A 24,096-nucleotide genomic window follows, 5' to 3' on the forward strand; every position below is an offset into this window, starting at 1 on the left:
TAGGCTCACTCATGCTCAGCAGGTTGAGGGTGATAAGCTTAGGAAACATGCCAAGGAGAATAAGAAATCAAGGATAGGAGACTATGACTATTCTCAACATAAATCGGGTGGTGGAAATCGCTTGCAGTATCAGCAGAAGTCTTCGACTCTAGCACCTTCATCAGCTAGTGTTCCATCCTTAGAGTTCCGTAATGATAAGAAAGGTAGAGCATCAGGCTCTAAGACTCAAGGTAGTGTTTCAGGCACTAGAACCAACCCAACTTGCCTGAAATGTAGTAAGAACCATCCAGGCGAGTGTCTTGTAGGGTAAGAAGGTTGCTTTGGGTGTGGTCAGTCTGGTCACAAGTTGAAGGATTGTCCTTCTAGACAAGGTCAAGGAGGTAATAATGGTAGAGCTCAGTCCACAACTTCAGCAGCACCAGCTGGTCGCTAGACTCAGCAGGGTAACTCATCTGGTACAGGTGGCGGTCAGCACCAAAACAGGTTATATGCTCTCTAGGCTCGTCAAGATCAAGAAGATTCTCCTGATGTAGTCACTGGTATATTACGAGTCTTTGATCTTGATGTGTAGCACCCCTAAATACTAACCAAGAGTCGCATGTCGATTTACCGTTGCTTAATTACTAGAATATGTTTTAGTCTCATTTTGGGAACTTGAAGTGTTGTGATAATTGCCAACTTGCTTAGCATAAATTCTTATCGTAATTTAAGGATTTGTGATGGGGTGTCTAGGTAATATTATAGTTAGAATTATGTTTAACTTTAAAAGGAGATGAGGGATATATATATAAGTGTATATGTATACATTTTGGGCAGCACACAAATTTTTGGGCAACACCTTTGAAGGACAGCTGTACAAGTGATAAACATCACTTGTGTGACTATATATATTTGCACCTCCTTGGGTTAATTCGTTTTTCTTCCAAGTCTGAAAAACCTTAGAGCCTTCTTTAATCAGTTGTTCTTCAAAATCATAAAAGAAAACTTGGCCCTTTTGTCTGGAATTCAAGAACACACACTCCTTGTTGGTAAGTGTCGAAATCTGTTTCTGAGCTGGCTAGTGTTTGGTATTTTATGCATATCTCTCGCTATAGAACTTAGTTTACAGTGAGTAAATATGATTTGGAAAGATAATTCGTAGACCTACAACTCTTATGTTTATGTCAAACTCTGATTCAGCTGTTATAGACTTGAAATATGGGACGAAACATAGAACAAGTTCTGTCCAGATTTTGGAATTACAAATTCTGTATGTACAGCTGTTAGTGTTTTGACAATATATTTTTGTACAAAATACATTTTGCGGTGATTCTTGTTTGTTTGCAACCCTAAGAGATGTATCTACATATTTCATGAAGGTTATAAAGTCTAGTTTTGCTGTTTTCTGTTTCAAATCTAAGTTGCGACATGAGGTACTAGGCTGGCCAGAATCACTGTTTTGGGAGCATTGTTGTGTTTGTGCTGGCTAATTTTATTTGTGATGATGATCCTATTTTACATAAATATTATTGAGCTGCTAGGGATTAAAGAAGTTGTTTAATTGTATTTTAAAGGTTGTATATACTCATGAACAAGTTGAGGACCTTGATACATTGGTTGGACTGTTTCTTTGCTAAAGCACTGAGGTTTGTGTATAAACTTGTACTTGCACTCCTTTAACTGCTGAAAGTTGATCTTGGTACCTTGGTTACCTCTTGTCACTTTGCATTGTCGTGTTGGTATCCTTTGACACGTTAAAGATGCTTGTGTAACTCGCCCACTTGTACGGATTGTTTGATCACTTGGCACTCTTGTTGGGACCTTGTCCTTCTTCTGGCTGTGACTTTGTCACTCTTGGCATGCCTCTTGATTCGGATCATTTGCCATCTTGACTCTGGATTTTTAGTTCGTCTTAAGAATGGAAGTTGTCCATTTTTAAGTACGAACTAGAAAGCCATTTTTAATATGGTTCTTGGTTCTCTTGTTTATTGGGCTTTGACCCTTCTTGATACAGGGCGTTAGTCCTTCTTGATACTTGCTTGTGCTTGGTGTGATGACATGATGTACATATTGGGCAAGCCTTGTTATTAAATCTCTTGGGAAATGGTGCTATGAGCGTTCTTGACATTTGGACCTCTAACTATCAAACTTGATACTCTTGATATATTGTTTACTTGATTTATTTATTATGTCCGATTATGCTGCCCATGACTTGAGAAAGGTAGTTTTGTGAATCTGATGACTCCGAACCTATAGTTTTTACACCACTAAGCTATATGCTTAGCGATAGTTGTTTCTATCGTAGGGAATGATCGAGTGGATGCATGAAGCTGGCCATTGGAGATGGAAATTTTGAGAGCCTTAAGGAAGATCACATTTGCATTTAGGCATCAATATTTTGTATAAACCTTGGGACTTGTACATGATCTTTGTGTTGTATATTTACATGAAATTTCGAGGACTAATGTGATCATGTCACCATGGGTTGTAAATTAAGTATGGCTATTGTTTTGTTCTTTTGGGGTGTGTAAGCCCAAGTATTGCAATATACTAAATTTACTATTTGTTTTGAATATTTGTGTGAAGCATGAACGGGCATTTCGGTACTCGAAAATGGGTAATTCTTGTTATCTTATCCTTAAGTGTGAAGATAATATATGCATGAAAAGCTCATTGATTATTTGCTTAAATTATTTTTGGGAGGGTTTTTCCGTCATAAGTTGAAATTTTGTGCCATATCAATTTTGACATCACATAAATGTTTAAATGGACAAGATGCACATCCTTACCTATTTATTTTCCTTTATGAACCTAATCCCTCTACCAAACTATAATCAATATGGCCATAGTAAATCTCGTTTAAATGTCGCAAGTATTTAAGTAGTTTTCTTGCTTAAGTGGTAGTATCCTTCCGAAAGGGTCGCTACATGATGTTTATGCATTGTTAGATCCAGGGGTTACTTTGTCTTTGGTAACTCCTTATATAACAGTCCAATTTAGTGTTAGTCCAGAAACTCTCTCAGAACCTTTCTCAGTCTCTACTCCAGTCGATGACCCAGTTATAGCTAGACGGGTATACAAAAATTGCCCTGACACAGTCTCTCAGAAAGTCACCTCAGCAGATCTTGTAGAGTTAGAAATTGTAGACTTCGATATCATTCTAGGCATAGATTGGTTACATTCATGTTATGCCTCAGTCAATTGTAGAACTAGGATTGTTCGTTTCCAATTTTTAGACGAACCAATCTTAGAATGGAAGGGTAGTACCTTAGCACCTATGGGTCGATTCGTTTCTTACCTTAAGGCCAGAAAAATGATTTCTAAGGGTTATCTCTATCATCTAGTTTGGGTTAAGGATTTAAGCTCTGAAACCCCAACTTTTGAGTCAGTTCCAGTAGTCAATGAGTTCCCAGGAGTGTTTCTAGAAGATCTTCCTGGAGTTCCTCCCGAAAGGAAAATCGACTTTGGAATTAATCTCCTTCTAAATACCCAGCCTATTTGTATTCCTACTTATAGAATGGCTCCAGCTGAGCTTAAGGAATTGAAAGAGCAGTTGAAAGACCTTTTAGATAAGGGCTTCATCAGACTTAGTATTTCCCCATGGGGTGCACCAATGTTCTTCGTATAGAAGAAATATGGTTCTCTCAGAATGTGCATTGACTATATGCAGTTGAACAAGGTCACAATCAAGAATAAGTATCCCATCCCCAGGATTGATGACTTGTTTGACCAACTTCAGGGTGCTAATCATTTCTCAAAGATAGACCTCAGATCAGGTTATCATCAACTCAGAGTCAGAGATAGTGACGTTTCGAAGACAGCCTCCATAACTTGGTATGGTCATTATGAATTCGTAGTAATGTCATTTGGACTAACCAATGCTTCTGCAGCTTTCATGGATTTGATGAACATAGTGTTGAAGCATTATTTGAACTTGTTCGTTATCGTCTTTATTGATGATATCCTCATTTATTCTAGGAATTTGGAAGAACATGCGAGTCATTTGAGGGTTGTTCTGCAGACCTACCTCTGCTACAGATATCAGAAGTTTTCTCGGTCTAACAGGTTATTACAGAAGGTTCGTGGAAGGGTTTTCATCCATAGCCTCTCCATTGACTAAATTGACTCAGAAAAAGGTCAAGTATTAGTGGTCAGATCATTGTGAGAAAAGCTTTGCAAAATTGAAAACTAGGTTGACTACAACTCCTGTTTTAACTCTACCAGAGAGGTCAGACGGTTATGTTATCTACTATGATGCATCCAGAGTCAGCCTAGGTTATGTGTTGATGCAGCTAGGTAAGGTTATAGCTTATGCTTCTAGACAACTTAAGGTGCATGAGAAGAACTATTTGGCTCATGACCTCGAGCTCACAGCAGTGGTGTTTGCACTTATGATTTGGAGACACTACTTGTATGGTGTTCACGTAGATGTGTTCATAGACCATAAGAGCCTCTAGTATGTGTTCACCCAGAAAGAGTTGAATCTTCGCTAGAGAAGGTGGGTTGAGTTCCTCAAGGATTATGATATGAATGTGCATTACCATCCTGGTAAGGCCAATGTAGTAGCAGATGATCTTAGCAGACTATCTATGGGTAGTGTGGCACATGTTGAGGAAGAAAGAAAAGAGCTAGCAAAGGATGTTCACAGACTGGGTTCCAAGTTGTAAGTAGAAGGGAACTAGAGTTCCAAGTTGATGACTGGGTTTTCCTAAAGTGTCACCTATGAAAGGGGTGATGAGATTTTGCAAGAAAGGGAAGCTCAGTCCTATAAATGTCGGACCTTATAAGATCTTGAAAAGGATTGGTAAAGTGGCTTATGAGTTAGAGTTGCCAACAGAATTAGCAATAGTGCATCCGGTTTTCCACATTTCACTTTTGAAGAAGTGTGTGGGTGATCCAGCATCCATAGTTCCATTAGAGAGTGTGGTTGTGAAAGATAGCCTTTCTTACGAGGATGTACCAATTAAGATTCTTGATCGTCAAGTTAGAAGGTTGAGAAACAAAGAAGTCGCTTCAGTCAAGGTTTGGTGTAGGAGTTAGTCCGTAGAGGGAGCCACTTAGGAAGCAGAAGCAACCATGAAGTCCAAGTATCCTCACCTCTTTCCTTCTGATTCCACTCCAGCTTGAGGTAATAGTTCATCTTTAGTTTTTCAGTTATTCATCTGTAAATTCAGTCTTAGTATCATGTTCCCTCAGTCTGTATTTGCATTTTCAACGTATCTGCATGTTTTGGGACTCAGTTAAGTTAGAAATTCAGTCTTAAGTGTTTAGTGGTAGGGTTTGCAGCTCTTTCCCTCCAATTCATCTAGTTTAGTCTTCATTTGAGGACGAATGTTCCCAAGGGGGAGATATTGTAACACCTCAAAAATCAGACGCAGAAAAAAATGGCAGAAATTTACATGATACAGTGGACCACGGCAGCGTTCACAGACTGTGATAGGGTCCACGGTTCGTAGACCTGCCTGTGGTCATGACTTGGAATTCACCAATCCCAGACATCAGACCACGGGCACCTTTACGGTCCATGGTCTTGACGACGGGGCTTGGTGGCGTCCATGGTGAGTCAACTAGTAGGCCCCCCAAGCCTAAGTGAGGACCACGAGGACCTTCACGGTTCGTGGTCCTCCACACGGGCCGTAGTAGCGTCTGTGAAGGCTATCCAGTAGGCCCCCTAGTCTTGCCTCAGACACCCCTCGTCCAAGTAAGGACCACGGGGATCTTCACGGTCCGTGGTCCTCACAACGGGTCGTGGGGGCGTCTGTGAGGGTTGGACCAGTAGCCCCATTGCCAGTCCCCTCCAGACCACAACCCAAGTGAAGACTACAGATACCTTCAAGGTCCGTGGTCCTTCACACAGGCCCTGGTAGTGTCCGTGAGTAAGAACTCTCAGACCTTCAGTCCAAGTGAAAACCACGACCGACTTCATGGTCCGTGGTCCCTTTCATGGTTCGTGAAGATGTTCGTGGTCAGCCCATCAGTAGTTTAAGTCAAGAGTTTTCGATCTTTTCCTTTTTCGTTGTACTTATAACCTCGTCGTTTTAGCCCTAATTTCTGTGGTATTAGTCAGTTTTAGCCTAGAAATATAACTAGAACTTACCTAAGTCATATCTTTAATCAAAACTTGGAAATTTAGAAGCGAAAGAGGAGAAAGAGGCGAGTAACCCTAATTAAAGAACACAACGATTTTTCATCAATTCCAGCCTCGAAATTGAAAGATTTCTCCGAGAATTTCATCACCAGGTATGTGGGATTGCACTAGTGGGTTCCTTTCACCCATTAGGTCCCTAGTTTTCAGTCAGATTCTTTATTCCCTTAATATGATATAGACCTAGGGTTTCTTGAATGATAGAATTGTTGGGTTTTTAGCTGTTAGAATGACCCAAATCAGATTTGTATGTTGTTACTTAGTTTATTGCATGAATTCCAGAACCCTAGCTATGTAGTTCTTTAGTTCTTGAATTACACATGGTAGGCTAGAAATTTCAGTAATTTTTTTTTAATTCCTTGGTAAAATCTCACTCACTATGAAGAACGGTTTAAGTCTTAGTTTGAAAATATTTCTGGGGTGTTACACTTTCATAATCAAATAACGACGATGCCATGGAAAATCACTCATAAGGGTCAAGGAAACAAGAATGGAGTGCAATGCAATGTAGGGCAATGTCATATAGAGTGATGCATGTTTGTTCTAATGATACACAGTTGCTGATTATCAAATTTGGACCCATGGGGGACTCACTAGGTCCATGCATCTGCCGAAAACATTTCCCTTCAGCATCAATGAAACTATTCGGTATAGCCAGAACCATTTCCCTTGGGCATCAAATTAATCACCTAAACCATTTCCCTTTGGCATCAAATAAATCACCTAAACCATTTCCTTTCGGCATAAATATCAATCTGATTCTTATCATAGTGTTTCAGAACCAATGCAAATAGACATGTTCACACGAATAGTGAGAAGATGACAAATTCTATATCAATACTCAATCATCACTTACACAATCATGACACATAATTAATAGAGGGTCAATATAACCGTTCAAATAATTCATGACACTCATACATTAAAATATCAACGAATTCCTTTTTACACCACAATATCATCACTAGAATTCGATCAACATTGATCAATGGGCAAGAATTATGAAACCCTTTACCAATTCATCAAATTACTCCTAATCACGCATTAATGCATACAAGGTTCGATACTCTTAATGAATAGTCAAAGAGGTCCACTTGCGTTGAAAGAGAAAATAATTAACTCGGCACTTGAGCCTTCCCTCTACGATGAGTCTTCAAGTCCACACAATCTAATCAATAAATAATTCAAATAAGAAATCATGAACAAAAACACCCATAAAATTGATTTTATAAACCAGATCCAAATCGACCCAAAAAATTATTCCGAGCTAAGGTTAAATTTGAAATTTTGTGGAAAATCAAGGTACCCAAAGATTTTGGAACTCATAAATGAAATCATAAAGAAAAACGAGTTGAAATTCTCCTTAAAAACCCAATTTACCAAGAACGCAACTTCAAGAGAAAAGCCCCAAAATTTGAATTTGAAAATAAGGATTTAGATATAAAAATCATGAAATCATAATTGGGTAATGAAGGAATAGAGTTCAAATCACTTACCCAATAGCTTTAGCTTGACAAATCTCTTTAGAATAACCCCCTAGAGCTCTCAACGTCCAACAATGGAGAAATGGGGGAAGAATTCACGTTTTGGGAAGTTTCATTAAATTGTCAGTCCATTAGTCTTCATGAACGTGGTTGCCGTACCACGATCGTAGAGACCATATGAACTAACCCTTTGTGAACACGGAGATCACTGTACGAACTCGAAGGTCTATACCTTGACCCTCCGTGAATGCAAACTAGACCCTATGAATGCGAGGGTCTACTAACCTGGCCCTCCGCAAATGTAGAAGCCATCCCACCATACCCTTTGTGAATGTGGCCAAGCTCTGTGAACGCGAAGGAGATGCCATCACCAAAACACAAGAATAATCAAGACATAGAAATATTCACCCAAAGGGCACTTGAGATTTGTTGGGATTACCGTGCATACAAACCATATATGATACCCAACTAAACGCAATGTTTCAAATTACATGGAACTATGTAAAATGGATTTGAGGTCTCCATGACCAAAAACCTGTTAAAGGCGCAATAAACTAACTTTAACTCAAAACTACTAACCTACCCTCGGAACCTCTGAAATATCAACCAAGACCTCACCTAGGTCTAAAATCACCATCTGAATTCAACAAAATAATTGGAAATCTTATCTGAGGGTCCATATTCTTAATGCTGATCAAAGTCAACTCTTGGTCAAAATACACTTAAACTTCCAACTAAATAGCTTAAATCTAAATACTTTGAAACTAAAAATAACAACATTCTTCGACGAAAGTCTACATTCTAGAGCTAATGGAATTGACAAAATTCTATTCCGATACTTTGTAATGTCCTATTTCTTAAGAAATTACTTTTATGCGTGAAGTGACCTTTTTTCTTCCCCTAAGAATTTCTTGCTTATTATGTGCTGTGGAAATGGTTGCTGTAGTGTCTAATGCAATCAAGTAAGGTTTTGGTAGATTTGAGCCTTTTTAGTTGAGTTATATTGAAATGGTTGACTTTGGTCATCATTTCATGATTTTTGCGTTGGATGATGATTCTATTAGTTTCATTGAGTCCGAACTGTCGAGTTGGATCTAGTATAGTGGTCGGTTAGAGTCTTGATACTTAGGTTGTAGTTTATTTATCTAAAAAGTTGAATTTTTTACCTAAGTGGGTTTTGAGGGGGTACTTTGGTCATAACAATCTTTTTTTTGAAATCGGATGATTCCAGTGGATCCAAAACATGTTTTTTCATGAATTTGCATTATTGATTCATGATTTTAGAGTTCCGGATGAGTTTCGTGGGTCAAAAAAAGTTTTAAAGGTTGACAGTGCACGCTTTTAGCAACATAAAAATAGTCTTTTAGTGATGGAAAATGGGTTTTAGCAATGAAATCGCTGAGTTAAATAACTATTAGAACCCATTTCATATTTTTGACATTTTGGGATCTAGAAAGGCCTGAGGTGATTTTTGAGGTTTTTCTCTTTCATAATCATTGGGTACGTATTTCTAACCCTATTTTTACTCTTTTCCCAAGAATATCTCTTTCATATATCATGATTTTTATTCACTAGTAGAGATTTGAAATCCCAAAGTAGAGAAATGAAAAATTGTTTATTTAAAAGTCAATTTTGAATGAGTTTTCATTGATTTTCAGGATTTAAGGTCCTTGTATTGCGGGTAAACTGATTCTTGCAAAGTTTTTACAAAATTTCTCATTTTTAAAAACATTTTACATGTGGGTTTTGGAGTTTTTCCCTAAGTTGGAAAAATTGGTATTTCTTGATATGGAACTCATTTTTTTGCTAGATTTTAATGGGTTATTCAACCCCAAATCCCTTTTTACTTGTATAATATGTTTTTCAAATAAAATTATGATTTTATCCTTCCCGATTTCGTAGAGTTTTTCGGACTATTTTAAACTTAAATCCTAATTTCTTCTTTTTTATTCCTTTATATTCTTGATAGTTGAGGATCATTTCAAAGATTGTTTGATAGAAGAAAAGCTTCGGTAGAGTGGTTCGGGTGATGTTTCGACTTACGAGGTAGGTTTGGCTTATCCTTCTTCTAGACTGGTTGGGTAATTGATTATTCTTATAAACTAGACTATGGTATGGAATAGTGGCATGGCATAGAGATGTTTGAAATTGTATACTTTATTGTTTCACCCGTGTTAAGGCTTATTTGTATTGTTTTGCCCGTGTGGGAGGCTTGTGTGTAATGCTTAGCCCATGTTGGGGCCTTATGTGATATTACTATTTGCATGGAGAACATGTGATTCATGAGATTACCGAAAGAGGGGTTTGAGATGATTATTCTAGAATATTTGACTTGAAATGCCCAAGTTAGGGGTTGAACTTATTTTTTATCACATCTTAAAATGATAGGAATGTTTCCAAATGGTAAAGGCTTATTTCAAATGAGTTCTTCCATTATTTTGTCTTATGATGGTGTGTATCATGATTTATTAAGTTTGGGAACTTTGGACTCTTTTAGACCGATGTTGAATAGGTTATGCCTTTGTGTTGTATTCAAACACCTCGGAAGTTGGAAAGTAAAAAAATAAAATAAAAATGCATGTTCTACGAGTCCAACCTACGGGCCATAGGAAGGGAGTCGTAGACCTCGAGTTGTGTTTTTGGAAAATGAAGTTTCTGAAGTTGACCTATGGATAAGAAGGACGAACCGTAGGAGTTTTCACGGACCGTAGAAAGGTCCGTAGATGTGTTCCAGACATGGTGAAATTTTGGAGTTAAAGTTGAGTTCTACGGACTAGAGAAAGCCATACAGGCCATAAAAAGGTCTCGCCAAATTTGGATGATGTTTATGGGCTCCAGTATTTGGTCTACAATTGACTAGTACGGATAGTAGGTCATAACTGTAGGATCAATCTGACCGTTATTTTAAGGGTATTTTCCTATACTTATAATTCCTATACTACATAATTTTACCTCAAAAGATTTAGCACAAGAAATCTCTTCAAAATTGCCTCCGGAGGTTTTGCCAAGCTCAAAAATGGAAAATCTGGCTTAGACCCAAAAAATTTAGACCAAAACTCCTCTCTGATGTCACAAAACGAACCATACAAAAATTAGGGGTCTCGCTTTTGCGAAGCTGGCTCTGCTTAAGCGATCATCGCTAAAGCAAGCACTGGTCTGCTTAATCGAACCCCGCTAAAGTGAGCACTGCTCCACATAAGATCACCCCACCCAAATAGCCATTCTATCTTTTGCGAGCCGGCCTTCACTTCCGCAAACGTGAGGACTGTAGAACCGGAAACATCAGCCAATAAAAAAATCATCGAAAGGACCCTCAGTATTAGTTCGGAAATATCTGCACACAAACCATATATGTAAGTTTACTATACTCGGCATTCCAGACTCAATGGAACCGTCAAGTATGAATCTTAGGTCTCCTTGACTCGACATTCATGAAAGTCACAAAAAACTAACATAATACCTAAAAAGGAAAAAAGAAGATCGGGACCCCTGAAAAATTAACCAACATCTCACCTAGACATGAAATCATCACCCGAAACCAACAGAACTCTTTGAATTTTGATCCGAGCATCCGAGCCCCAAATGTTGACCAAAATCAGGCCAAAGCTAAGTTTCCACAATTTTCCAACAGATGTCCTCAAATCCTCAAACAGACTATGAATCTGAAATCGACAACTCTCATAGACCAGATTCCACATTCTAGGATGGATGGAATCAATGAAATTTCATACTGGCACTCAAAACTCCGAAGACACCAAAAATCACTTTTTAACAACTTTAGCCTTTTAAATTCAAAACTTACAAATCACAACTTATAACCAAAGTTCAAAACCAAATCTCAAAATTCAATTAGAAACAACTCGGGGTCAATATCCAAAGGGATAAATCAGTTAGTTTATAAAACTTTCCAAAATGACCAATCGAGTCATTAGTACCGATACACTGGTGAGTAAGATCGTTCTATCTTGGAAGGATATATTCCATTAACCTCGGGTACTTGAGGGAATAATTTCCTTAAGGACACACTGTGCATTCAGTGGACTCGATTTCTTCTTTGAGAAAACTATTATGTATAATATTTCTAATCTATTTCAGATTCTATTTTCTTTACTGGTTTTAAGTTTCTAGTTTTTAAAATATTCTTTAAAATTTGTTAAGTTATTGTTCCATGTATCTTAGCAATATGGGTTGAACAACATATCATTCCTTTCATATCACCACCCCTCAAAGTTGACTGCTTATTTTTATTTTCTTGAGTATTATTAGATCATTTTAGAGACTATTCATGACAAAATCAATTATCATATGATGTCATACACCATTAACCACAATATATAATTGTTTTACTTGATCGATAAGCATAAATTATAAATAAGGACATGAAATTTTTTGTCCATCCTATTTTTCAGAAAATGCATGATCTATAAAATCTTCTATTCCATTCAAGTATTCTTTATTGAGTCAGTCAAAAGACATTCATGTTTTATTTATAGAATTTTCCATGACAATTAAGAGATTTTTTTTATTTATACAATTAATGTAGGAGTTTATATGTTAGTAAGAAAACAAGTAAAAAAAACTTAGTCATAATTGTATTTCAGATAAAATATCAATTCTATTTATATGTAATTTCACATTTCAAAGATATCAGTTTATCAATTAATTGTGCGTTAAATTTGGGTGAATAAAGATCACCAATCCACTAGAAAGTTACAAAATTTTGATGTTCTGTGAAACTCACTTTGTTGGATTGTTGGAAATGAGCCCGTGCAAGCATCAGAACATGCATTCTCATGATCTACAAAGTCCTTATTTCTTGCTCCTGAAAAGAATAATCAAGAAACCTTCTTATTTAGAACAGACATTTCATTCTTTGCTTTCCCAGCACTGACCTCTCTGGTCGAATGTTAGAGTCGTCTCTACTTCAACTAGTAGTCTTTAAGTCAGAAATTGCTTTCACATCTCATATGGGACCATTATGATCCTGCATTTCTTGCTTATTTGTTAGACTAGTGCTCTTGATTTAAAATCACTCAAATAGGCATACATCCTTAACTCGAAAGATTCATTTTTAAAAGATATACTAGTCATTGAACTCTATATTATGACCTTCTAAGTGTGAAAGAAAGAGGCATAGAGAAAATAAATAGAATCAAATATTCTTGGATCAAATATTTACACCCTTTACTTTAATGAAAACTAACAATTTTTTCTAAGGTTTAATCATTTAAGAGAGTATTATTGTATTCATACATGATCTTATTGGTAAAATAAACACTACCAAATAATGAAACAATCTTACAAATTTATTTTCAAAACTTCAAGAATCTGAATTTTTATTTCTTAGATATGATATCTACAAAATCAAGTTGATCAATCTGAACAATATACAAAAATAAAACTATAAAAGAAAATTAACTCTTAGTTTATCTCTATTCCTACCCTGTCTCTCTCTAAGTCTCTGATTAATTGCTAAAAAATCTTGATATGGCCGATCCACCATAGACGAAAGAAGCGAACTTCATCGGGGAGTTCGACGGTCCTGTAGTTCCACCCCTTGACCGTACTTATTTTCCCCTACATATGATCGATGACATCGTTCTTGATGAATCATTCAATGATATTTTTCCAAACCATAGCAATGATGATGCGTTTCAAAACCCTAGTTGTCTGCCAGACTGTTTCGGGTCGGAGTCGGGTTTAGAATCGATTCAGATGAACCCAAATAGCTTTGGTCAACCTAAGAGTCAACTGATTGGGAGTTTTGATGATGTTGCTGGAACAATCAAATCGACCTCGGAATATTGTCTTGGGGACGCTTCGGGTTCAAACAAACCAGTACATTTTTCTCTAAATTTAGAAATTTAGAGAAGGTGTCAATTCTAATATAAGTAACTATAGCTATTTGTTGAAAAAGAGAAGTGAAGATTCGAATAATGTAAGAAAACACCAAAAATTCACTCTATTTTCCTTGAGTGATAATGTTAATAATGATGAGGAAAAAAAAATGGCTAGAAAAATTAGGAACAGGGAAAGTGCTCATTTGTCAAGGAAAAGAAAAAAAGCATTATGTTGAGGAGTTAGAGGATAAATTTAGAATACTTCATTCAACAATTCAACACTTGAATGCAAAGTTATCCTATGAAATGGCGGAACATGCAACTCTAAAGACACAACTTGGAGGTACTGGTGTACCTCCTCAAGTGCCGGCACCCACTGGGATTTATCCCTATCCTCCTCCATGGATGTCATATACACCACCTTATATGATGAAGTGACAAGGATCTCAAGTGCCATTGGTTACGATTCCAAAGTTGAAATCACAGGCACTAGCACCAGCACCAAAAAGTAGCAAGAATGTGGAGAAAAAGAAGAGTGAGGTGAAAACAAAGAAGGTTGCTAGTGTTAGCTTCCTTGGTGTGTTTTTCTTCATTCTTCTCTTTAGTGGGTTGGATCCTTTATTGAAAGTGAGATATGGAGGTGTGCGGGAACCATTTATGAGTGGAGAGTCTTTTGTGAGTGGATTTAATGAAAAACATCATGGAAGAGTTTTGACTATTGACGGGCATGTGAGTGGGACTGGTTATTTTGGGAAATACGGAGGAAAAGATGATAGCTTGCATTGTGGACATGGAGGTCAAGGTGAAAGCAATCAGCAAAATAGCAATAAGGTTGTAGATGAGTTTGTTCATGTGGGCAATGGTAGTGATCCTCTAGCAGCCTCTTTGTATGTCCCAAGAAATGATAAACTTGTTGAGATTGACGGGAGCTTGATTATTAAGTCTGTATTGGCAAGTGAGAAAGCCATTGCATCTTATGGAAGTGCTGATAAGAAAAATAGAGAGCCAGGCCTCACAGTTCCTAGAGATTTATCCCCGTCTATCCCAGGAATCCATCCTCGCCTTTATCGAAGTACTGCAGTGGGAGAAAGGGTTCTTGGATCTGAGGAGAAAAAGAATGTAAAGGCAACTATGGAACAGTGGTACCTTGAAGGTGTTGTTGGTAAGTGTTGTTTTATCTAGACTAACTATCAATTCTTATCTTTGTGATATTATTGGGCATTTTAAGGACTTCATATCATTTAAATTCATGGTTTTCTTTTCTTTTTCCATTTTTTATTAGTTCAAATCTTCTATTCTTGATAGAAATGAATTCCTCTAGCTATTATACCCAAAACAACTTTCAACAGATCTAGTTACTCTTCAAGTGTTTGCTTTGAGAATGTAGGTATTTTGAATTGCTTTGAGTCCCTTAATTCTATATCTTACATCATTGTATCCTCATCATAGTATATGTTCTAAGAAAATTTGTGGTTTGGAGAAGCCTTCTTCTTTCCAGTATTTTAATTCATTATTTGTGTTCATTTGAGCAGGGCCTTTGTTGAGTTCAGACATGTGTACAGAAGTGTAACATCTCGCAAATTGAAAGAACTAGAAAGAGTGATTTTTGGAAATAATAGAAATCTGGCAAGTTAAGTTAAGTTTGAGTTCTTAGTCAATTTCAAACGGACATAACTCCTAGATCATGATGAGTTAGGTGTACTTCCAGGTATGGTTGGAAAGATCTTGGAATAATCTTTCCCATGCCACCGATTTTGCATGATTCCGAGTTTGTATGAGTGAGATATACCCTTTAGCAGTTGGGTTGTTCAAATAAGGAAATGTCCAATACTGATTTTTAAAGGGTGTTTTGGTCATTTCCATAGCCTATTATTTTAATTCGTTTTTGGTGAATTAATCAAGGGTCAAAACTGAATTGGTTCAGTTTAGGCAATTGGAGATTTGCGCTAGGGTTTTGGGAGAAAGAACGCAAGAGGAGAAAAGAGGAAAAAGATCAACGTTCGTCGTTCTTGAAGGTTTAGCTTATGGATTTCGACAAGGGTTGATCCCTAAAGAGGTATGTGAGTCTTTCATAGCATTTGGTTCATTAACCCATGCACCAATCACGTTTATTTTAGTGAAGTTTGTTCTAGAAAGTTGAAAGTTGATGAATCTTGAATGTTGTTCTTGAAATTGACCTTCGTTATTGAGTTAGGTTGAGATTGAGGTGTTCCTTGAGGTTAAAATGTTGTTTCCTTGAGTTGTTTGAGTTAGATTCGTGTTTATACATACTGGGTATCTGAATCTAAAGAGAACTTGAGAATAGTATTCGAGTTTAGGCGAATTGGGGCTGGAAAACGAAAAAGGAAAAAGTCGGACAAGGAACAGGTAACAGGTCCGCGTCGCGGACATGTTCCTCAGATTTGAAAAAAAAAATTGCGTCGTGGAGCGGTCACGGACCGTTCTGCCTCAAAAGTATTTTCGCGACCAAAATTTAAGTACACCTCCGTGTCGCGACCCATCCTCAAATAGTGATTTTTTGATATTTTCTCATGTTTAGCTATCTAAAATCATTCCTAAACATCATGAGATCTTTCCTATCACAAATCACAATTCTTGAATCCATAATTCAATTCATGGAAAGCTAAGAGTCAAGTCAAGAGAAGTTAGGAGTCAAGTCAAGAGAAGTCATGAGTCAAGTTAAGAGCAGTTTATAAAGTTTTCCAGAACTTTGTTACAAATGTCTTAACTTTGTTTTAAGACTTGAGTTTTGAGTTTAGTAAAGACTAAAGTTTGAAGTGCATTTCGTCAAAAGAGTATATCAAGACTATGTATTCCCCAAGAGTAAATGTTATCACATTTAAACAAGAAAGGAAACTGAGATTTCCAAAAGAGTCTGTGAGTTAGTTTTCAGAAAAGAGTAAGAATAAAGTTCATTCTTCAAAGATTATTCAGGAACTAAGTATTCCCAAGAGTTAAAATGTTTTCACATTTGAGCAAGAAAGGAAACTGAGATTTCCAAGAGAGCTTTTAAGCTAAGTTTTTGAGTAATTATCTCAAACCAAAGAAAGAGTTTTGTTTTTACAAACATATGAGCTAAAGTATATTTTTGGAGTAGTATTGAGCACCGATATGGGGACAAGCTTGAGTTCAGATAACACGTCTCCATAAACCATGTAGCCATCATGGCTAGTAAAGGATCATACTTTTTAGATGACTTCTTAAGATTCTTTTAGCATAGACTAGTGGATCCACTTAGTTAAGCGTTCTATATGACGGCAAAGTATAGCACCGTTTTGGCAGCGTGGGCAAGACGATGTATCACCACTTAGGCTCATAGTGGTGGTTGTCGGTTAGAGAAACTCCCACAGAAACTATATTACTTTATTATATGAGTAAAGTTGAATTTATTATTGCATTTTATTTAACGAACTAAGTTGTTTTCTACTGTTTTAAAAGCTTTCTATATATTGCATGTGTTTTCATTGTTTTATATTGAGTTAAGTTATTCAGGAGTTAAGTAAAGCCAAGGTAAGTGTTTCTTTCAGATTAGTTTCAAGCTTAAGTTATGTTTAGCATTCCAACTCGCATACTCGTACAGTCAATGTACTGATGCCAGTTATCCTGCATCTTAATATGATGCAGACGCAGGTAACTAGGATCAGCATCTAGCGCCTCGTTGATCCAGTTGAGTACTCAGAGTCAGTTGGTGAGCCTCTTAGCTTTTCGGAGGATCCTTTTTATTGCTTTCAGTATTTTAGTTCATTAGGATGTCGGGGTCTTGTCCCGACGTCTAGCTAAGTTGTTTAGATGTCTTCATAGACAGAGTTAGTGATGTTGGTTCATGAGTCTTTACTTTTCCTTTTAAGTTAAGTTGAGACTTGAGTTGCCACTTTGGCAGTGAATGTTATTATAATACATTTTAAGTTATATTTTGAGCAGTTCAGTTTACTTGTTTTAAAAGTATTTATCTTGAGTAAAGTTTTCCGCTGAGTAAGTAAGCCAGGCCAAGGGTTCGCTTGGGGCCAATAATGGTTCTCGAGTACCAGCCACGTCTAGGATGTAGGCTCGGGGAGTGACAAACTTGGTATCAGAGCACAGAGTTCAAGAGTCCTAGGTACTCTATGAAGCCGTGTCTGTAGAGTCCTAGTTATCGGTGTGAAGCGTACCACATCTATAATTAGGAGGATGCAACACTTAGGAAAATTTCTCACTTCTTTCACACTCATTTGGTGCGTTAGAGTTTTGTCTCTAAAAAGTTTCTTTCTAACTCGTGCTTGCGCATAGCCAATTGTGAGTTGGACTGTTTTGAGAGTGCTTTCATAGGGCATTTCTTTCTCGTGAGCTAAGAGAAGCAAATAAATGGTTGCTGACATGAGGAATATGATGAGTTTATTCGTTGTTGGGTTGCCTCGTATATCAGATAAGGAAAGTAAGGCAGCCATGCTAATAGGTGACATGGGCATTGAAAGGCTGATGATCCATGTGCAATAAGTTGAGAAGAACCAGTTGAAGGATAGAGAAGAGTTTGAGAGTAAGAGGGTTAAGACATCAGGAAATGAATCCGGGCAGCAAAAGAGTAATGCGAACTGGTCTTCTTTCCATCATAAGCAGAAAGGATTTGCTTCATCATCTGCTAGTGCACCTGCACCAAGGAACAAATGTGAGTACAATAGTCAGAATTTTCAGAACTTCAAAGCTAGACCTGCGCATTCGCAAAGTAGTAAGGCACAAGGAGGTACTAAGACTCCTGCATATGCTAAGTGTGGTAGGAGCCACTCAGGGGTGATGACTCCACTACTGATTTTTAAAGGGTGTTTAGGTCTTTTCCATACCCTATTATTTTAATTCATATTTGGTGAATTAATTAAGGGTCAAAATTGAATTGGTTCAGTTTAGGCAATGGGAGATTTATACTAGGGTTTTTGGAGAAAGAACTCAAGAGGAGAAAAGAGGAGAAAGAGCAACGTTCGTCGTTCCGGAAGGTTTAGCTTGTGGATTTCGACAAGGGTTGATCCCTAAAGAGGTATGTGAGTCTTTCATAGCATTGGGTTCATTCACCCATGCGCCAATCACGTTTATTTTAGCGAAGATTATTCTAGAAATTTGAAAGTTGATGAATCTTGAATGTTGTTCTTGATATTGACCTTCGTTCTTGAGTTAGGTTGAGATTGAGGAGTTCCTTGAGGTTAAAATGTTGTTTCCTTGAGTTGTTTGAGTTGGATTCGTATGTATACATACTAGGTATCTGAATCTAAAGAGAACTTGAGGATAGTAGTCGAGTTTAGGCGAATTGGGGCTGGAAAACGAAAAAGGAAGGGGTCAGACAAAGAACTGGTAGCAGGTCCGCGTCGCAGACCTGTTCCTCAGATTTGACAAAATTGTTTTCGCGTCGCGGAGCGGTCACAGACTGTTCTGCCTCAAAAGTATTTTCGAGACCAAAATTTAAATACACCTCCGCGTCGCGGACCATCCTCAGACAGTGATTTTCTCTATATTTTATCATGTTTAGCTATCTAAAATCATTCCTAAACATCATGAGATCTTTCCTATCACAAATCACAATCCTTGAATCGATAATTCAATTCAAGGAAAGTTAAGAGTCAAGTCAAGATAAGAAAAAAGTCAAGTCAAGAGTCAAGTTAAGAGAAGTTCATAAAGTTTTCCAAAAGACTTTTACAAATGTTTTAACATTGTTTTAGGACTTGAGTTTTGAGTTGAGTAAAGAGTAAAGTTTGAAGTGTATTTCGTCAAAAGAGTATATCGGACTATGTATTCCCAAAAAGTAAATGTTTTCACATTTAAACAAGAAAGGAAACTGAGATTTCCAAAAGAGTGTTTGATCTAGTTTTCAGTAAAGAGTACGAATAAAGTTCATTCTTCAAAGATGATTCGGGAATTAAGTATTCCAAAGAGTTAAAATGTTTTCACATTTTAGCAAGAAAGGAAACTGAGATTTCCAAGAGAGATTTTAAGCTAAGTTTTTGAGTAATTATCTCAAACCAAATAAAGAGTTTTGTTTTTACAAACATATGAGCTAAAGTATATTTTGGGAGTAGTATTGAGCACCGATATAGGGACGAGCTTGAGTTTAGATAACGCACGTCTCCATAAACCATATAGCCATGGGTAGTAAATGATCATACTTTTTAGATGAATCCTTAAGATGCTTTTAGGATAGACTACTGGATCCACTTAGTTAAGCGTTCTATATTACGGCAAAGTATAGGACAATTCTGGTAGCGTGGGCAAGACGTTGTATCACCACTTAGGCTCATAGTGGTGGTTGTCGGTTAGAGAAATTCCCACAAAAACTATATTACTTTATTATATGAGTAAATTTTGAGTGTGCTATTGCATTTTCTTTAACGAACTAAGTTGTTTTCTACTGTTTTAAAAGCTTTCTATATATTGCATGTGTTTTAATTACTTTATATTGAGTTAAGTTATTTAGGATTCGAGTAAATCCAAGGCAAGTGTTCTTTCAGATTCTTTTCAAGCTTAAGTTATGTTTAGCATTCCAACTCGCATACTCGTACATTCAATGTAGTGATGCCAGTTGGCCTGCATCTTATTATGATGCAGACGTAGGTAACTAGGATTAGCATCCAGCGCCTCGTTGATCCAGTTGAGCACTCAGAGTTAGTTGGTGAGGCTCCTAGCTTTCTGGAGGATCCTTTTTATTGCTTTCAGTATTTTAGTTCATTAGGATGTCATGGGTCTTGTCCCGATGTCCATCCCAGTTGTTTAGAGGCTTCATAGACAGAGTTAGTTATGTTGGTTCATGACTTTTCCTTTTCAGTTAAGTTGAGACTTGAGTTGCCGCTTTGGCAGTGAATGTTATTATAATACATTCTAAGTTATATTTTGAGTAGTTTAGTTTACTTATTTTAAAAGTACTTATCTTGAGTAAAGTCTTCCGATGAGTAAGTAAGCCAGGCCAAGGGTTCGCTTGGGGCCAACAATGGTTCTCGACTGCCGGCCACGTCCAGGTTGTAGGCTCTGAGCGTGACAAGAAGTGTTCGAGTTTGATGCGTCATCTTCTGCTCCACAGTCCATAGTTCTTGTTACCAATGCTAGAGATATATCTATGAAAGAAAGGCAGAATGGAACGCGTCTCCATCAAAATAGAAGGATCTTCAATGGTCCTCCAGTTTCCCTTTCCAGACCCTCTCATGACATTTTTGAAGAACAAAATGGAACAAATGGAAAGCGAGAGAATGTTAGCAGGAATAAGTCACTTTCTTCCTTGGTAGTATATGTTCTAGTTGATGGGGATCGTGATGGTGATGGAATCATGGGTTCGAATTTCGATCCGGCTATTAGATATTCATTGTTGTGCTGATTGATAGTGTCAAATATGTCACATATTCTTGCATGCTTCTATTTATTGATAGTGTTCATGTAGCCGAAGCATCATCGAAAAACAATGTTGTAGATGCAATAAGATCTACTAATAGTCCTCATTAACTGATGGGGCGTGATGGTTGTCTTCTTTATGTGTCATATGTTTATGCAATAATAATACTATCTCTCTTTAATTATCGAAAGAAGAAAGCGAACAATCCTTTAAGTTATATGTATTATGTTTTTGCGCTCTATATTTACTCAAAAAGGACAATTGTAGTTGGAAATTCCTTTCATTAGCAAATAACTCGAAAACATTTGACTTTCTCCTAAATGATATGACATCTTACCTGGGAAAATCAAAGCTTTGAACATCGGTAAATTAAGCAATTAAGTGTAGAATTATTATACAACTACACACCTAGCAGAAAGAGAAAAGAAAGGATAAAAGAAGAGAACACATGACCATAGATAAAAATTGAGGTATTTTCTTAAGTTGTGATATGTTTTCTTTAGTTGTGTGTTTTTTTCCAGCTTGACCATGACCATAGTGAGCAACTCAACAACAATATAGTAGAAAATTCCCACGTAGATTACGTGTCTCAAGTCCTTAAACTCTACTTCTCTCTTCTCTTGGATTGAGGAAATGTATGAAGCATTAAAAAATATTATGCTTTCAAACTTATGGAACAATTGAGTCAGGTTCAATTCCTTAATTAGGTTAGTCATTTGAGAAATCACATCATAAAAATTATGTGTCATTACTGTATAAAGAAATATAATTTTGTAAAGATAGATATCAAATCATGCTTAAAGTCTGAACAATTAAACACATCAGCTAAAACTCAAGTAATTAGTTGTTTTCCAATTGCATATATGGACTAAAGATCGAGCAAGTATTGCAACGATGGTTGATTTTGGTACTACTATTCCACTCCTATGTTCTTTGTAGATCTGTCCGGGAATTGAACTTGCAATTCCTTTTGGCATTTTACTAGATAGATTGCAAAATTTTGTGAGTTAAAAAGAATCCTTAAGTCAGTTGTAAATCTTTCTTTTTGAGATGCTAAAAAATTATGTTGATTGAATGTTTATTGTGCGGTCGTAGGACTCTAATTAAGTGGTGATCCAATACCTTTTTCTCATCAAAACACTCTACACTACTTCAACGTAGTTTTAAGATGTTTGGCTTTACCTTTGAGAAAATTTATTACTTCCTTGATATTTCTAAGTGGATTTTCTACTTGAAGAACATTTGTAGCATCACATGTAGCACTTCTACTTTTACCAATTAGTTGTTGTCTAGCTATATACAAAATCAAGCTTTCAAGTGGCTTCATTTGAAGTCCGACTGGAAATTTCATGTACACCTCCTCATCTAAATCTCCATGTAAAAATGCATTATCCACATCCACTTGAAATAAGTCTCAATTATTTTTGAAGTTATAGACAGATACACCTAATTGTATTCATTTTAACCACCGGTTAAAATGTTTCATTCAAATCTATTCCATCTCTTTGTATATCACCTCTAATTACCAATCGAGCTTTGAGTCTTTCCACGCTTCCATCTGAATATTGTTCGATTTTATACACCCATTTACAAGGTAATGTCTTTCTCCCATGAGGTAACTCCACAACCTCCCAAGTTTTATTTAATTCAAGCGCTGCAATTTCATTAGGCATGACATTTTGCCAACCTAGGTGCATCATAGCTTGGGTGTAGCTAGTAAGTTCTTGGAGGTTTGAGAGGGAATGTATGAATGCTTTATTTGTGGAACACAAACTGGAAAAATAAAACCAAGGAGGAGTAACAAAGGAAAGAAAACAAGAACCGACATTGCTGAGTTGCAAAGCATTGCAGATAAAATCCTTTAGATAACTAGTGCTTTATGAAACCTAGAAGATTTTTTAAGAATATTTTCTATGAGCATAAGAGAAACTGAAGGTGAGGGAATCTTGTCAGGAATAATGGGAGAAGATGGAGATTCAAAGGTACTAGGATAATGATCATCAAAAAAAGCAGACTTAGTGATAGGTAAAATATGAATAGAATTGTCCTCTGTGGACAGATTATGAGGAACTAAAGTAGGAAAAGGATCCTTAGGACAAACAGTATTATCCTTAGGTAGAAAATATTCGGTACATTCATCAAGTTTAGTAGGGGTAAAAGGAAATATGTTTTCCTGAAATATCACATCTCTTGAAACAATTTTTTTCTTGATTTAAAGATTAAGTAACTCAAAACCATTCTTTCCATGAGGATATCCTAAAAACACACATGACACGGCTCTAGGTTCGAACGTTTCCCTATGAACTAAAAGAGTGGAAGCGAAACACAAACAACCAAAACACTTAAGACTCTGATAATTTGGTTTAGACGTAAAATGAATCTTATAAGGTGTTTTGTATTTGAGAACTTTGGAAGGAAACCTATTCAAATTGGTTGTTGTTAAAAGACAATCACCCCAAAACTTAATAGGTAAATGTGATTGAAAAAGAAGAACTCTAGATGTTTATAATAGATGTCTGTGTTTCCTTTCCACAACTCCATTTTGTTGTGGAGTGGAAACACAAGTTGTTTGGTGAATGATGTCTTGAGATGACAAAAATTCAGATTGCAGTTTTCCAGTCCCCAATTCAAAAGCATTATCAGATCTTATTTTCTAGACTTTAGTATGAAACTGCCTCTCTATCATGATTTGAAAAGATTTAAGTACTATAAAAGCATTCGATTCGGAAGATAGTAAGAAAGTCCATGTTCCAATACTAAAACCGTCTGCTATAGTGAGAATATCTTTGAAATTGTCATAAGTAGGATTGTTGTAGGGTCCCTAAGTATATACATGAATTAATTCAAAAATAGATTTTGTAGAAATAGAACTAGAGGGAAAGGGGAGTTTGGATTGTCTAGCCATTGGACAAATAATACATGGAGATTGGAAATTTGAACAATGGTATCTTGGAATAAACAGAATTTTTCTCATATTGATTAAAGGCATATGAGCAAGTCTATAATTCCATAGATTCTCTTTTACATTTGAAACTAGAATTTAAAATAGGAATAGGATTGGCAACACAGTACCTTTTGGAATTAAAACTTGACTAGATATTAAACTATCCCTAGTAGCTGTAGCTTTAGACTTCGATTTTAGAATGTAGAGTCCATATTTTTCTTCACAATCTCATGTGGCTACTTCATTGAAGGGCCCTGTAGAAAGCAAGAATCAGGAGTGAAGAGAACATGTCGATTAAGTTATTGACAAAACTTGTGGACAAACATAAGATTGAATTTAAAAGATGGAATACAGAGAACATTATA

General features: G+C 36.6%; 1 pseudogene; it reads left to right on the top strand.

Annotated features, from left to right (window-relative positions):
- Positions 1 to 13,191: 13,191 nt before the first annotated feature.
- LOC107063018 (bZIP transcription factor 17-like) lies at positions 13,192 to 20,772 on the top strand (annotated as a pseudogene).
- Positions 20,773 to 24,096: the final 3,324 nt, after the last annotated feature.

This window comes from Solanum tuberosum, unplaced genomic scaffold (genome assembly GCF_000226075.1).
Source record: "Solanum tuberosum cultivar DM 1-3 516 R44 unplaced genomic scaffold, SolTub_3.0 scf00013, whole genome shotgun sequence".
NCBI lineage: Eukaryota > Viridiplantae > Streptophyta > Magnoliopsida > Solanales > Solanaceae > Solanum > Solanum tuberosum.